This window comes from Syngnathus leptorhynchus, unplaced genomic scaffold (genome assembly GCF_054491065.1).
Source record: "Syngnathus leptorhynchus isolate UIUO unplaced genomic scaffold, UIUO_Slep HiC_scaffold_313, whole genome shotgun sequence".
NCBI lineage: Eukaryota > Metazoa > Chordata > Actinopteri > Syngnathiformes > Syngnathidae > Syngnathus > Syngnathus leptorhynchus.
In genome coordinates, this window is record NW_028232280.1 from 35,001 (window position 1) to 50,000 (window position 15,000).

Here is a 15,000-nt window from a genome sequence, read left to right on the forward strand (position 1 = left end):
TGCGCCGGCGACTTACCCGCGCGAGGCACGCACTGCGTGCGGCCAGGATGCGGAGTTGGATCGGCGCTGGTTGGGAACCCTCGGGGAACGAAGGCGGACGGCGGCCAGCCGGCGCCGACGAACCCGTCGGGGAGGGGGCTGGTGGCAGGCGCGATCGGCACTATTGCTGACTGCCGGGAGGGAAGCTGCGCCCCGGCCGAGTCAGACTCAGCCGTTGCGGCCCCCCCGAGCCCGCAGCGCGTAGCGCGGAAGCCATACGCCCCCCCGATGCGGAGCGACAGACGCCCCCGCGACCGCGGTTGGTCGGGAAGGCTTTTCGGATAGAGGTCGGACGGTGTGTGTGGACGGCTTCCCGTGGTGCCGCCGCTATCAAGCCGGAGGGTTTGAGAAACGACATTCGCGGAAGGACCGGCGCGGCCGGCGGACGCTCGCACGCGCGGCGCCCGACACTCAGCCGCTCGCTCGGCCTCCGTGGATCGTGGCTAGGTGGGATGGATGCCAAACCGGGTCGTCTCGGTCTCGCCGCAGTACGGTCGCGCCGGGGCCTGCGGGGCGGCGCGGGGAGCGCACGCTCACGCGGCGGCCGGGGCGCTAGAGTGCGACCCGCAGTGGGTAGGAACCGTCCACCCGACGTCGGACGAGCCGAGGCCGATGGGGGCCCTACCAAGGCGGGTCATGAGTGCCAGTCGGTCAGTTGGGTGAGGGGGTACTCGGAGGCCCGCCGGGAGCAGACGGGCGACCGGGGATGGGGGGCGTACGCGGGCGGGCGCCGGGAGAAGACGGCCCGTCCGGGGTCGAATCTCGGCCTGTGTTTTCGGAGCCGGCCGGGCATCACGCTCCCTCCTTGGATGGACAACATTCGTAGTTGACACTTTGTGTCATTTTATCCGAGCGGGCGGGCGCCTCGAGAGGCGGACCGTCCGGGGCGACTCTCGGCCTGTGTTTTCGGAGCCGGCCGGGCATCACGCTCCCTCCTTGGATGGACAACATTCGTAGTTGACACTTTGTGTCATTTTATCCGAGCGGGCGGGCGCCTCGAGAGGCGGACCGTCCGGGGCGACTCTCGGCCTGTGTTTTCGGAGCCGGCCGGGCCTCACGCTCCCTCCTTGGATGGACAACATTCGTAGTTGACACTTTGTGTCATTTTATCCGAGCGGGCGGGCGCCGCGAGGCGGACCGTCCGGGGCGACTCTCGGCCTGTGTTTTCGGAGCCGGCCGGGCATCACGCTCCCTCCTTGGATGGACAACATTCGTAGTTGACACTTTGTGTCATTTTATCCGAGCGGGCGGGCGCCTCGAGAGGCGGACCGTCCGGGGCGACTCTCGGCCTGTGTTTTCGGAGCCGGCCGGGCCTCAAGCTCCCTCCTTGGATGGACAACATTCGTAGTTGACACTTTGTGTCATTTTATCCGAGCGGGCGGGCGCCGCGAGGCGGACCGTCCGGGGCGACTCTCGGCCTGTGTTTAAGGAGCCGGCCGGGCATCACGCTCCTTCCTTGGATGGACAACATTCGCAGTTGACACTTTGTGTCATTTTATCCGAGCAGACGGGCGCCTCGAGAGGCGGACCGTCCGGGGCGACTCTCGGCCTGTGTTTTCGGAGCCGGCCGGGCATCACGCTCCCTCCTTGGATGGACAACATTCGTAGTTGACACTTTGTGTCATTTTATCCGAGCGGGCGGGCGCCTCGAGAGGCGGACCGTCCGGGGCGACTCTCGGCCTGTGTTTTCGGAGCCGGCCGGGCCTCAAGCTCCCTCCTTGGATGGACAACATTCGTAGTTGACACTTTGTGTCATTTTATCCGAGCGGGCGGGCGCCGCGAGGCGGACCGTCCGGGGCGACTCTCGGCCTGTGTTTAAGGAGCCGGCCGGGCATCACGCTCCTTCCTTGGATGGACAACATTCGCAGTTGACACTTTGTGTCATTTTATCCGAGCAGACGGGCGCCTCGAGAGGCGGACCGTCCGGGGCGACTCTCGGCCTGTGTTTTCGGAGCCGGCCGGGCATCACGCTCCCTCCTTGGATGGACAACATTCGTAGTTGACACTTTGTGTCATTTTATCCGAGCGGGCGGGCGCCTCGAGAGGCGGACCGTCCGGGGCGACTCTCGGCCTGTGTTTTCGGAGCCGGCCGGGCCTCAAGCTCCCTCCTTGGATGGACAACATTCGTAGTTGACACTTTGTGTCATTTTATCCGAGCGGGCGGGCGCCGCGAGGCGGACCGTCCGGGGCGACTCTCGGCCTGTGTTTAAGGAGCCGGCCGGGCATCACGCTCCTTCCTTGGATGGACAACATTCGCAGTTGACACTTTGTGTCATTTTATCCGAGCAGACGGGCGCCGCGAGGCGGACCGTCCGGGGCGACTCTCGGCCTGTGTTTTCGGAGCCGGCCGGGCATCACGCTCCCTCCTTGGATGGACAACATTCGTAGTTGACACTTTGTGTCATTTTATCCGAGCAGACGGGCGCCGCGAGGCTGACCGTCCGGGGCGACTCTCGGCCTGTGTTTAAGGAGCCGGCCGGGCATCACGCTCCTTCCTTGGATGGACAACATTCGCAGTTGACACTTTGTGTCATTTTGTTCGGCCTGTGTTTAAGGAGGCGGCCGTCCTCCACTCGGTCCGTGTTTAAGGAGCGACACTCGCGCTCCGGTTCGGCCTGTATTTAGGGAGGCGGCCGTCCTCCGCTTGGTCTGTGTTAAGGGCGACACTCGGTCCATGTTTGAGGAGCCTGGCCCTGACGCTCCTCTCCGGCCTGTGTTTAAGGAGGCGGCCGTCCTCCCCTTGGTCTGTGTTAAGGGCGACACTCGGTCCATGTTTGAGGAGCCTGGCCCTGACGCTCCTCTCCGGCCTGTGTTTAAGGAGGCGGCCGTCCTCCCCTTGGTCTGTGTTAAGGGCGACACTCGGTCCATGTTTGAGGAGCCTGGCCCTGACGCTCCTCTCCGGCCTGTGTTTAAGGAGGCGGCCGTCCTCCCCTTGGTCTGTGTTAAGGGCGACACTCGGTCCATGTTTGAGGAGCCTGGCCCTGACGCTCCTCTCCGGCCTGTGTTTAAGGAGGCGGCCGTCCTCCCCTTGGTCTGTGTTAAGGGCGACACTCGGTCCATGTTTGAGGAGCCTGGCCCTGACGCTCCTCTCCGGCCTGTGTTTAAGGAGGCGGCCGTCCTCCCCTTGGTCTGTGTTAAGGGCGACACTCGGTCCATGTTTGAGGAGCCTGGCCCTGACGCTCCTCTCCGGCCTGTGTTTAAGGAGGCGGCCGTCCTCCCCTTGGTCTGTGTTAAGGGCGACACTCGGTCCGTGTTTAAGGAGCCTGGCCCTCGCGCTCCGGTTCGGCCTGTATTTAGGGAGGCGGCCGTCCTCCGCTTGGTCTGTGTTAAGGGCGACACTCGGTCCATGTTTGAGGAGCCTGGCCCTGACGCTCCTCTCCGGCCTGTGTTTAAGGAGGCGGCCGTCCTCCCCTTGGTCTGTGTTAAGGGCGACACTCGGTCCGTGTTTAAGGAGCCTGGCCCTCGCGCTCCGGTTCGGCCTGTATTTAGGGAGGCGGCCGTCCTCCGCTTGGTCTGTGTTAAGGGCGACACTCGGTCCGTGTTTAAGGAGCCGGCCCTGACGCTCCTCTTCGGCCTGTGTTTAAGGAGGCGGCCGTCCTCCACTTCCTTCCATGCACCACCACATTCGCAGTTGACACTTTGCCATTTTTTCAGAGAGGTGACACTTAGTCGTTTTTTCGAAAGTTGACACTTAGCCGTTTTTTCGAAAGTTGACACTTTGCCGTTTTTTCAGAGAGGTGACACTTTGTCGTTTTTTCGAAAGTTGACACTTAGCCGTTTTTTCGAAAGTTGACACTTAGCCGTTTTTTCGAAAGTTGACACTTAGCCGTTTTTTCGAAAGTTGACACTTAGTCACTTTTTCGCCACAGTGACACCTCCAGCGCGTGCCACGGCGCTTTTCAGGTCTTCGATCCGACCTTGTGCTGTCGAGGACGGCGTGTCCGACGCCGTGGGGAGACCAGCACCATCTCCTCCATACTCGTAAACGGGGTGCTTTGGAAAACGGGGGGAAAGTCGATGAGTACACTGACTACTGGGACCATTTCATTGTACTCTGGCGCACCTGAAGACCAAAAAAGGTACTGCACCTTAGCCCGGGTACCTCACCCCCTGGTACCTCGAGGAGAACTTAGAAAAATTTCGACAAATTTTTGGTGAGCTCCAGGGAGAGAGGCTGATTTTTCGCTTTTTGAGGCCGACCGCCGAACCGGCGCGGGGCGGACTCACAAGCCCCGCAGAGCCGTGGGCACTTAGTCGTTTTTTCAGAGAGGCGACACTTAGTCGTTTTTTCAGAGGCGACACTTAGTCGTTTTTTCGAAAGTTGACACTTAGCCGTTTTTTCGAAAGTCGACACTTAGCCGTTTTTTTGGAAAGTTGACACTTAGTCGTTTTTTCGAAAGTTGACACTTAGTCGTTTTTTCGCCACAATTGGCTCTGAGCTCCAGGGGAGAGCCTGGTTTTGCCTTATTTCAGGCCGGCTGGGGAACCGGCGCGGGTCGGATGCACGAGCCCGGCAGAGCCGTGGGCACTTAGAAAATTTTCGCCGATTAAGCTGGGACCTCCAGGCGGAGACCGGCATTCCTCGTCCTCGGGGTTCGACCCAGGAACCGGCGCTGGGCAGACGCCGTAGCCACGCAGAGCCGTGGGCACTTAGAAAATATTCGCCAAGTTGGCTCTGAGCTCCAGGCGGAGAGGCTGGTTTTGCCTTATTTCAGGCCGGCTGGGGAACCGGCGCGGGTCGGATGCACGAGCCCGCAGAGCCGTGGGCACTTTGCCATTTTCTCAGAGTCGACACTTAGTCGTTTTTTCAGAGAGGCGACACTCTGTCGTTTTTTCGAAAGTTGACACTTTGCCGTTTTTTCAGAGAGGCGACACTTAGCCGTTTTTTCGAAAGTTGACACTTAGCCGTTTTTTCGAAAGTCGACACTTAGCCGTTTTTTCAGAGATGTGACACTTTGCCGTTTTTTCGAAAGTCGACACTTAGCCGTTTTTTCAGAGATGTGACACTTAGAAACTTTTTGCCAAGTTGGCTGTGAGCTCCAGGAGGAGACCGTTATTTTTCGTCATTCGAGGCCGACTGCGGAACCGGCGCTGGGCGGACGCCAAAGCTCGGCAGGGCCGTGGGCACTTAGAAACTTTTTGCCAAGTTGGCTGTGAGCTCCAGGAGGAGACCGTTATTTTTCGTCATTCGAGGCCGACTGCGGAACCGGCGCTGGGCGGACGCCAAAGCTCGGCAGGGCCGTGGGCACTTAGAAACTTTTTGCCAAGTTGGCTGTGAGCTCCAGGAGGAGACCGTTATTTTTCGTCATTCGAGGCCGACTGCGGAACCGGCGCTGGGCGGACGCCAAAGCTCGGCAGGGCCGTGGGCACTTAGAAACTTTTTGCCAAGTTGGCTGTGAGCTCCAGGAGGAGACCGTTATTTTTCGTCATTCGAGGCCGACTGCGGAACCGGCGCTGGGCGGACGCCAAAGCTCGGCAGGGCCGTGGGCACTTAGAAACTTTTTGCCAAGTTGGCTGTGAGCTCCAGGAGGAGACCGTTATTTTTCGTCATTCGAGGCCGACTGCGGAACCGGCGCTGGGCGGACGCCAAAGCTCGGCAGGGCCGTGGGCACTTAGAAACTTTTTGCCAAGTTGGCTGTGAGCTCCAGGAGGAGACCGTTATTTTTCGTCATTCGAGGCCGACTGCGGAACCGGCGCTGGGCGGACGCCAAAGCTCGGCAGGGCCGTGGGCACTTAGAAACTTTTTGCCAAGTTGGCTGTGAGCTCCAGGAGGAGACCGTTATTTTTCGTCATTCGAGGCCGACTGCGGAACCGGCGCTGGGCGGACGCCAAAGCTCGGCAGGGCCGTGGGCACTTAGAAACTTTTTGCCAAGTTGGCTGTGAGCTCCAGGAGGAGACCGTTATTTTTCGTCATTCGAGGCCGACTGCGGAACCGGCGCTGGGCGGACGCCAAAGCTCGGCAGGGCCGTGGGCACTTAGAAACTTTTTGCCAAGTTGGCTGTGAGCTCCAGGAGGAGACCGTTATTTTTCGTCATTCGAGGCCGACTGCGGAACCGGCGCTGGGCGGACGCCAAAGCTCGGCAGGGCCGTGGGCACTTAGAAACTTTTTGCCAAGTTGGCTGTGAGCTCCAGGAGGAGACCGTTATTTTTCGTCATTCGAGGCCGACTGCGGAACCGGCGCTGGGCGGACGCCAAAGCTCGGCAGGGCCGTGGGCACTTAGAAACTTTTTGCCAAGTTGGCTGTGAGCTCCAGGAGGAGACCGTTATTTTTCGTCATTCGAGGCCGACTGCGGAACCGGCGCTGGGCGGACGCCAAAGCTCGGCAGGGCCGTGGGCACTTAGAAACTTTTTGCCAAGTTGGCTGTGAGCTCCAGGAGGAGACCGTTATTTTTCGTCATTCGAGGCCGACTGCGGAACCGGCGCTGGGCGGACGCCAAAGCTCGGCAGGGCCGTGGGCACTTAGAAACTTTTTGCCAAGTTGGCTGTGAGCTCCAGGAGGAGACCGTTATTTTTCGTCATTCGAGGCCGACTGCGGAACCGGCGCTGGGCGGACGCCAAAGCTCGGCAGGGCCGTGGGCACTTAGAAACTTTTTGCCAAGTTGGCTGTGAGCTCCAGGAGGAGACCGTTATTTTTCGTCATTCTAGGCCGGCTGCAGAACCGGCGCGGGTCGGATGCACGAGCCCGCAGAGCCGTGGGCACTTTGCCACTTTTTCGCCACAATTGGCTGTGAGCTCCAGGAGGAGACCGTTATTTTTCGTCATTCTAGGCCGGTTGCAGAACCGGCGCGGCTCGGATGCACGAGCCCGCAGAGCCGTGGGCACTTAGAAAATTTTCAGAGAGGCGACACTTTGCCATTTTTTCAGAGAGGTGACACTTAGTCGTTTTTTCGAAAGTTGACACTTAGCCGTTTTTTCGAAAGTTGACACTTAGTCGTTTTTTCGAAAGTTGACACTTAGTCGTTTTTTCGCCAAAGTGCCCACCTCCAGCGCGTGCCACGGCGCTTTCCAGGTCTTCTATCCGACCTTGTGCTGTCGAGGACGGCGTGTCCGACGCCGTGGGGAGACCAGCACCATCTCCTCCATACTCGTAAACGAGGTGCTTTGGAAAACGGGGGGAAAGTCGATGAGTACACTGACTACTGGGACCATTTCATTGTACTCTGGCGCACCTGAAGACCAAAAAAGGTACTGCACCTTAGCCCGGGTACCTCACCCCCTGGTACCTCGAGGAGAACTTAGAAAAATTTCGACAAATTTTTGGTGAGCTCCAGGGAGAGAGGCTGATTTTTTGCTTTTTGAGGCCGACCGCCGAACCGGCGCGGGGCGGACTCACAAGCCCCGCAGAGCCGTGGGCACTTAGTCGTTTTTTCGAAAGTTGACACTTAGCCGTTTTTTCGAAAGTTGACACTTAGCCGTTTTTTCGAAAGTCGACACTTAGCCGTTTTTTCGAAAGTTGACACTTAGTCGTTTTTTCGCCGATTTTGCTGGGACCTCCAGGCGAGGACCGGCGTTTTTCGTCTTCCGGGTCCGACCCGGGAACCAGCGCCGAGCGGACACATTCGCTCGCTAGTGCCGTTGGCACTTAGAAAATTTTTCGTTTGTCATGAGCTCCGGGCGGAGACCGGCGTTTTTCGTCTTCCGGGTTCGACCCGGGAACCAGCGCCGAGCGGACACATTCGCTCGCTAGTGCCGTTGGCACTTAGAAAATTTTTCGTTTGTCATGAGCTCCGGGCGGAGAGCGGCGTTTTTCGTCTTCCGGGTTCGACCCGGGAACCAGCGCCGAGCGGACACATTCGCTCGCTAGTGCCGTTGGCACTTAGAAAATTTTTCGTTTGTCATGAGCTCCGGGCGGAGACCGGCGTTTTTCGTCTTCCGGGTTCGACCCGGGAACCAGCGCCGAGCGGACACATTCGCTCGCTAGTGCCGTTGGCACTTAGAAAATTTTTCGTTTGTCATGAGCTCCGGGCGGAGACCGGCGTTTTTCGTCTTCCGGGTTCGACCCGGGAACCAGCGCCGAGCGGACACATTCGCTCGCTAGTGCCGTTGGCACTTAGAAAATTTTTCGTTTGTCATGAGCTCCGGGCGGAGAGCGGCGTTTTTCGTCTTCCGGGTTCGACCCGGGAACCAGCGCCGAGCGGACACATTCGCTCGCTAGTGCCGTTGGCACTTAGAAAATTTTTCATTTGTCATGAGCTCCGGGCGGAGAGCGGCGTTTTTCGTCTTCCGGGTTCGACCCGGGAACCAGCGCCGAGCGGACACATTCGCTCGCTAGTGCCGTTGGCACTTAGAAAATTTTTCGTTTGTCATGAGCTCCGGGCGGAGAGCGGCGTTTTTCGTCTTCCGGGTTCGACCCGGGAACCAGCGCCGAGCGGACACATTCGCTCGCTAGTGCCGTTGGCACTTAGAAAATTTTTCGTTTGTCATGAGCTCCGGGCGGAGACCGGCGTTTTTCGTCTTCCGGGTTCGACCCGGGAACCAGCGCCGAGCGGACACATTCGCTCGCTAGTGCCGTTGGCACTTAGAAGATTTTTCGTTTGTCATGAGCTCCGGGCGGAGACCGGCGTTTTTCGTCTTCCGGGTTCGACCCGGGAACCAGCGCCGAGCGGACACATTCGCTCGCTAGTGCCGTTGGCACTTAGAAAATTTTTCGTTTGTCATGAGCTCCGGGCGGAGACCGGCATTTTTCGTCATTCGAGGCCGACGGGGGAACCAGCCGGAGCGGACACGTTTGCTCGGAAGAGCCGTTGGCACTTAGAAAAAATTCCGTGTCTCGTGAGCTCCAGGGGGGACAGGCTGGTTTTATTCATCCGTAGCCGACATGGGAACCAGCGCGGAGCGGATTGGTGTTGCGCTGGCATATACCTCATCTCTCTCAGGAGTCCCCCCCTTATACGTGCCGATGGTGTTTTGGAAAACGGGGGGTAACTGGATGAGTACACTGACTAGGGGGACCAGTACACTAGCGAGGGGGACCAGTACACTGACTAGTGGGACCAACACACTATGAGCGCCTGGTACCTAAAATGGAAGTATAGAGGCCGAATTTCGGGCAAGATCACGCCGGGTTAGGCTTCCAGGACCTCGGCTAAGCAATTTTAACGGGTCGCCCGGTTCTTTTTTGATCCAGCCCGGTTCTTTTTTTTATCCAGCCCGGTTCTTTTTACACTTCCAGCTGGAGCTCGGGAGCGGCTTTTTGCACAAGAACACGCCGTGTTAGGCTTCCAGGACCTCGGCTAAGCAATTTTAACGGGTCGCCCGGTTCTTTTTTTTTATCCAGCCCGGTTCTTTTTTTATCCAGCCCGGTTCTTTTTACACTTCCAGCTGGAGCTCGGGAGCGGCTTTTTGCACAAGAACACGCCGTGTTAGGCTTCCAGGACCTCGGCTAAGCAATTTTAACGGGTCGCCCGGTTCTTTTTTTTATCCAGCCCGGTTCTTTTTTTATCCAGCCCGGTTCTTTTTACACTTCCAGCTGGAGCTCGGGAGCGGCTTTTTGCACAAGATCACGCCGTGTTAGGCTTCCAGGACCTCGGCTAAGCAATTTTAACGGGTCGCCCGGTTCTTTTTTGATCCAGCCCGGTTCTTTTTTTTATCCAGCCTGGTTCTTTTTACACTTCCAGCTGGAGCTCGGGAGCGGCTTTTTGCACAAGAACACGCCGTGTTAGGCTTCCAGGACCTCGGCTAAGCAATTTTAACGGGTCGCCCGGTTCTTTTTTGATCCAGCCCGGTTCTTTTTTTTATCCAGCCTGGTTCTTTTTACACTTCCAGCTGGAGCTCGGGAGCGGCTTTTTGCACAAGATCACGCCGTGTTAGGCTTCCAGGACCTCGGCTAAGCAATTTTAACGGGTCGCCCGGTTCTTTTTTGAACCAGCCCGGTTCTTTTTTTGATCCAGCCCGGTTCTTTTTAAACTTCCAGCTGGAGCTCGGGAGCGGCTTTTTGCACAAGATCACGCCGGGTTAGGCTTCCAGGACCTCGGCTAAGCAATTTTAACGGGTCGCCCGGTTCTTTTTTGATCCAGCCCGGTTCTTTTTTTTATCCAGCCTGGTTCTTTTTACACTTCCAGCTGGAGCTCGGGAGCGGCTTTTTGCACAAGATCACGCCGTGTTAGGCTTCCAGGACCTCGGCTAAGCAATTTTAACGGGTCGCCCGGTTCTTTTTTGATCCAGCCCGGTTCTTTTTTTATCCAGCCCGGTTCTTTTTACACTTCCAGCTGGAGCTCGGGAGCGGCTTTTTGCACAAGATCACGCCGTGTTAGGCTTCCAGGACCTCGGCTAAGCAATTTTAACGGGTCGCCCGGTTCTTTTTTGATCCAGCCCGGTTCTTTTTTTTATCCAGCCCGGTTCTTTTTACACTTCCAGCTGGAGCTCGGGAGCGGCTTTTTGCACAAGATCACGCCGTGTTAGGCTTCCAGGACCTCGGCGAAGCAATTTTAACGGGTCGCCCGGTTCTTTTTTGATCCAGCCCGGTTCTTTTTTTTATCCAGCCCGGTTCTTTTTACACTTCCAGCTGGAGCTCGGGAGCGGCTTTTTGCACAAGATCACGCCGGGTTAGGCTTCCAGGACCTCGGCTAAGCAATTTTAACGGGTCGCCCGGTTCTTTTTTGATCCAGCCCGGTTCTTTTTTTATCCAGCCCGGTTCTTTTTACACTTCCAGCTGGAGCTCGGGAGCGGCTTTTTGCACAAGATCACGCCGGGTTAGGCTTCCAGGACCTCGGCTAAGCAATTTTAACGGGTCCCCCGGTTCTTTTTTGATCCAGCCCGGTTCTTTTTTTATCCAGCCCGGTTCTTTTTACACTTCCAGCTGGAGCTCGGGAGCGGCTTTTTGCACAAGATCACGCCGTGTTAGGCTTCCAGGACCTCGGCTAAGCAATTTTAACGGGTCGCCCGGTTCTTTTTTGAACCAGCCCGGTTCTTTTTTTGATCCAGCCCGGTTCTTTTTAAACTTCCAGCTGGAGCTCGGGAGCGGCTTTTTGCACAAGATCACGCCGGGTTAGGCTTCCAGGACCTCGGCTAAGCAATTTTAACGGGTCGCCCGGTTCTTTTTTGATCCAGCCCGGTTCTTTTTTTTATCCAGCCTGGTTCTTTTTACACTTCCAGCTGGAGCTCGGGACCGGCTTTTTGCACAAGATCACGCCGTGTTAGGCTTCCAGGACCTCGGCTAAGCAATTTTAACGGGTCGCCCGGTTCTTTTTTGATCCAGCCCGGTTCTTTTTTTATCCAGCCCGGTTCTTTTTACACTTCCAGCTGGAGCTCGGGAGCGGCTTTTTGCACAAGATCACGCCGTGTTAGGCTTCCAGGACCTCGGCTAAGCAATTTTAACGGGTCGCCCGGTTCTTTTTTGATCCAGCCCGGTTCTTTTTTTTATCCAGCCCGGTTCTTTTTACACTTCCAGCTGGAGCTCGGGAGCGGCTTTTTGCACAAGATCACGCCGGGTTAGGCTTCCAGGACCTCGGCAAAGCAATTTTAACGGGTCCCCCGGTTCTTTTTTGATCCAGCCCGGTTCTTTTTTTATCCAGCCCGGTTCTTTTTACACTTCCAGCTGGAGCTCGGGAGCGGCTTTTTGCACAAGATCACGCCGGGTTAGGCTTCCAGGACCTCGGCTAAGCAATTTTAACGGGTCCCCCGGTTCTTTTTTGATCCAGCCCGGTTCTTTTTTTATCCAGCCCGGTTCTTTTTACACTTCCAGCTGGAGCTCGGGAGCGGCTTTTTGCACAAGATCACGCCGTGTTAGGCTTCCAGGACCTCGGCTAAGCAATTTTAACGGGTCGCCCGGTTCTTTTTTGATCCAGCCCGGTTCTTTTTCCACTTCCAGCTGGAGCTCAGCAGCGGCTTTTTGCACAAGATCACGCCGGGTTAGGCTTCCAGGACCTCGGCTAAGCACTTCTAACGGGTCGCCCGGTTCTTTTTTTGAACCAGCCCGGTTCTTTTTACACTTCCAGCTGGAGCTCAGCAGCGGCTTTTTGCACAAGATCACGCCGGGTTAGGGTTCCAGGACCTCGGCTAAGCAATTTTAACGGGCCGCCCGGTTCTTTTTTTGATCCAGCCCGGTTCTTTTTACACTTCCAGCTGGAGCTCAGCAGCGGCTTTTTGCACAAGATCACGCCGGGTTAGGCTTCCAGGACCTCGGCTAAGCACTTCTAACGGGCCCTGGTCCACCCCTGCCAGCGCATTTCAAAACTTGGCATTAATTTCGACCTAAGAGACGAAGTCTGATTTTTTTCTACCACTTGGGCGGCCTTTTTGCACCCAGAACACCCGCACCGGCACCATAAATTCGAAGGGTGCCGAGTGCGTCGGCGCAGATTCTGCGACGGAGTGACACTTCCCTCTTGTGGACATTCGGCGGTAGGTGAAATGCGCACTCGGTCTTCTCTTTTCTTTTCCTTCCAGTGAAACTTTGGCAACATTCTGCGAGCTGCTGGCTTCCAGAACCTCGGCCAAGCAGGTGGAGGATTTTTTTCCACTTCCAGCTGGAGGTGAGGAGGGACTTTTTGGGCAAGATCACGCCGACTTAGCAAGCAAGGTGGAAGTGCCAGCATGCTCCGTGGCTGGAAGTGTGGATGTGGAGCTCCAGCACCCTCCCTGCCTATGGAAGTGTGGAGCTCCAGCACCCTCCCTGCCTATGGAAGTGTGGAGCTCCAGCACCCTCCCTGCCTATGGAAGTGTGGAGCTCCAGCACCCTCCCTGCCTATGGAAGTGTGGAGCTCCAGCACCCTCCCTGCCTATGGAAGTGTGGAGCTCCAGCACCCTCCCTGCCTATGGAAGTGTGGAGCTCCAGCACCCTCCCTGCCTATGGAAGTGTGGAGCTCCAGCACCCTCCCTGCCTATGGAAGTGTGGAGCTCCAGCACCCTCCCTGCCTATGGAAGTGTGGAGCTCCAGCACCCTCCCTGCCTATGGAAGTGTGGAGCTCCAGCACCCTCCCTGCCTATGGAAGTGTGGAGCTCCAGCACCCTCCCTGCCTATGGAAGTGTGGAGCTCCAGCACCCTCCCTGCCTATGGAAGAGCCACCTCCGCGGGCATGCTGCTCAACCACGCCGGCCCAGAGTTCCAGCAGCTCGGCTACACTCTCTCACAAGCCCCGCCTGGAGCTCCCCAGCCCGCCCCTGGTACCTCAACTACCGAGGCCAGCCGCTCGACCAGGCCGGCCCAGAGTTCCAGCCGCTCGGCTTCACTCTCTCACAAGCCCCGCCTGGAGCTCCCCAGCCCGCCCCTGGTACCTCAACTACCGAGGCCAGCCGCTCGACCACGCCGGCGCAGAGTTCCAGCCGCTCGGATAAGCTCTGCCACTCTCCCGCTAAGCAGCCACCGGTAACGGGGAAATGTCGCCGCCTTGTGGACACGCCCTTGTAAATGAATGGGCTTTCGCACTTAGTGCAATTTTCGCCAGCTCCGTGGCTGCAAGTATGGAGCTATGGAGCCACCAGCCAGGCTGGAGCTCTGGAGCTATGGAAGTTTGGAGCTCTGGAGCTATGGAGCTATGGAGCTATGGAGCTATGGAGCTATGGAGCTATGGAGCTCTGGGGCTATGGAGCTATGGAGCTATGGAGCTATGGAAGTATGGAGCTATGGAGCTATGGATGTATGGAGCTATGGAAGTATGGAGCTATGGAGCTATGGAAGTCTGGAGCTATGGAAGTATGGAGCTATGGAGCTATGGAAGTATGGAGCTATGGAGCTATGGAGCTATGGAGCTATGGAGCCACCAGCCAGCACCCTCCGTGGCTCAACCACACCGGCCCAGAGTTCCAGCCGCTCGGCTTCACTCTCTCACAAGCCCCGCCTGGAGCTCCCCAGCCCACCCCTGGTACCTCAACTACCGAGGCCAGCCGCTCGACCAGGCCGGCCGAGAGTTCCAGCCGCTCGGCTTCACTCTCTCACAAGACCCGCCTGGAGCTCCCCGGCCCACCCCTGGTACCTCAACTACCGAGGCCAGCCGCTCGACCACGCCGGCCGAGAGTTCCAGCCGCTCGGCTTCACTCTCTCACAAGACCCGCCTGGAGCTCCCCGGCCCACCCCTGGTACCTCAACTACCGAGGCCAGCCGTTCGACCACGCCGGCGCAGAGTTCCAGCCGCTCGGATAAGCTCTGTCACTCTCCTGCCGCGCAGCCACCGGTAACGGGGAAATGTCGCCGCCTTGTGGACACGCCCTTGTAAATGAATGGGCTTTCGCACTTAGTGCAATTTTCGCCAACTCTCTGACTGGAGCTATGGAAGTATGGAGCTATGGAGCCACCAGCCACCCAGGCTGGAGCTATGGAGCTCTGGAGGTATGGAGCTCTGGTGCTATGGAAGTATGGAGCTATGGAGCTATGGAAGTATGGAGCTATGGAGCTATGGAGCTCTGGAAGTATGGAGCTATGGTGCTATGGAGCTATGGAGCTATGGAGCTATGGAGCTCTGGAAGTATGGAGCTCTGGTGCTATGGAGCTATGGAGCTCTGGTGCTATGGAGCTATGGAGCTCTGGTGCTATGGAGCTCTGGTGCTATGGAGCTCTGGTGCTATGGAGCTATGGTGCTATGGAGCTATGGAGCTCTGGAGGTATGGAGCTCTGGAGGTATGGAGCTCTGGAGGTATGGAGCTCTGGTGCTATGGAGCTATGGAGCTCTGGTGCTATGGAGCTATGGAGCTCTGGTGCTATGGAGCTATGGAGCTCTGGTGCTATGGAGCTATGGAGCTATGGAGCCACCAGCCAGCACCCTCCGTGGCTGGATCAATGGAAGTGTTTTAGGTACCAGGCAGCCAAAGGGCCGGGGCCTCACGCTCGACCACGCCGGCGCAGAGTTCCAGCCGCTCGGATAAGCTCTGTCACTCACCCGCCGCGCAGCCACCGGTAACGGGGAAATGTCGCCGCCTGGCGGACACGCCGTTGTAAATGAATGGGCTTTCGCACTTAGTGCAATTTTCGCCAACTCTCTGACTGGAGCTATGGAAGTATGGAGCTATGGAGCCACCAGCCACCCA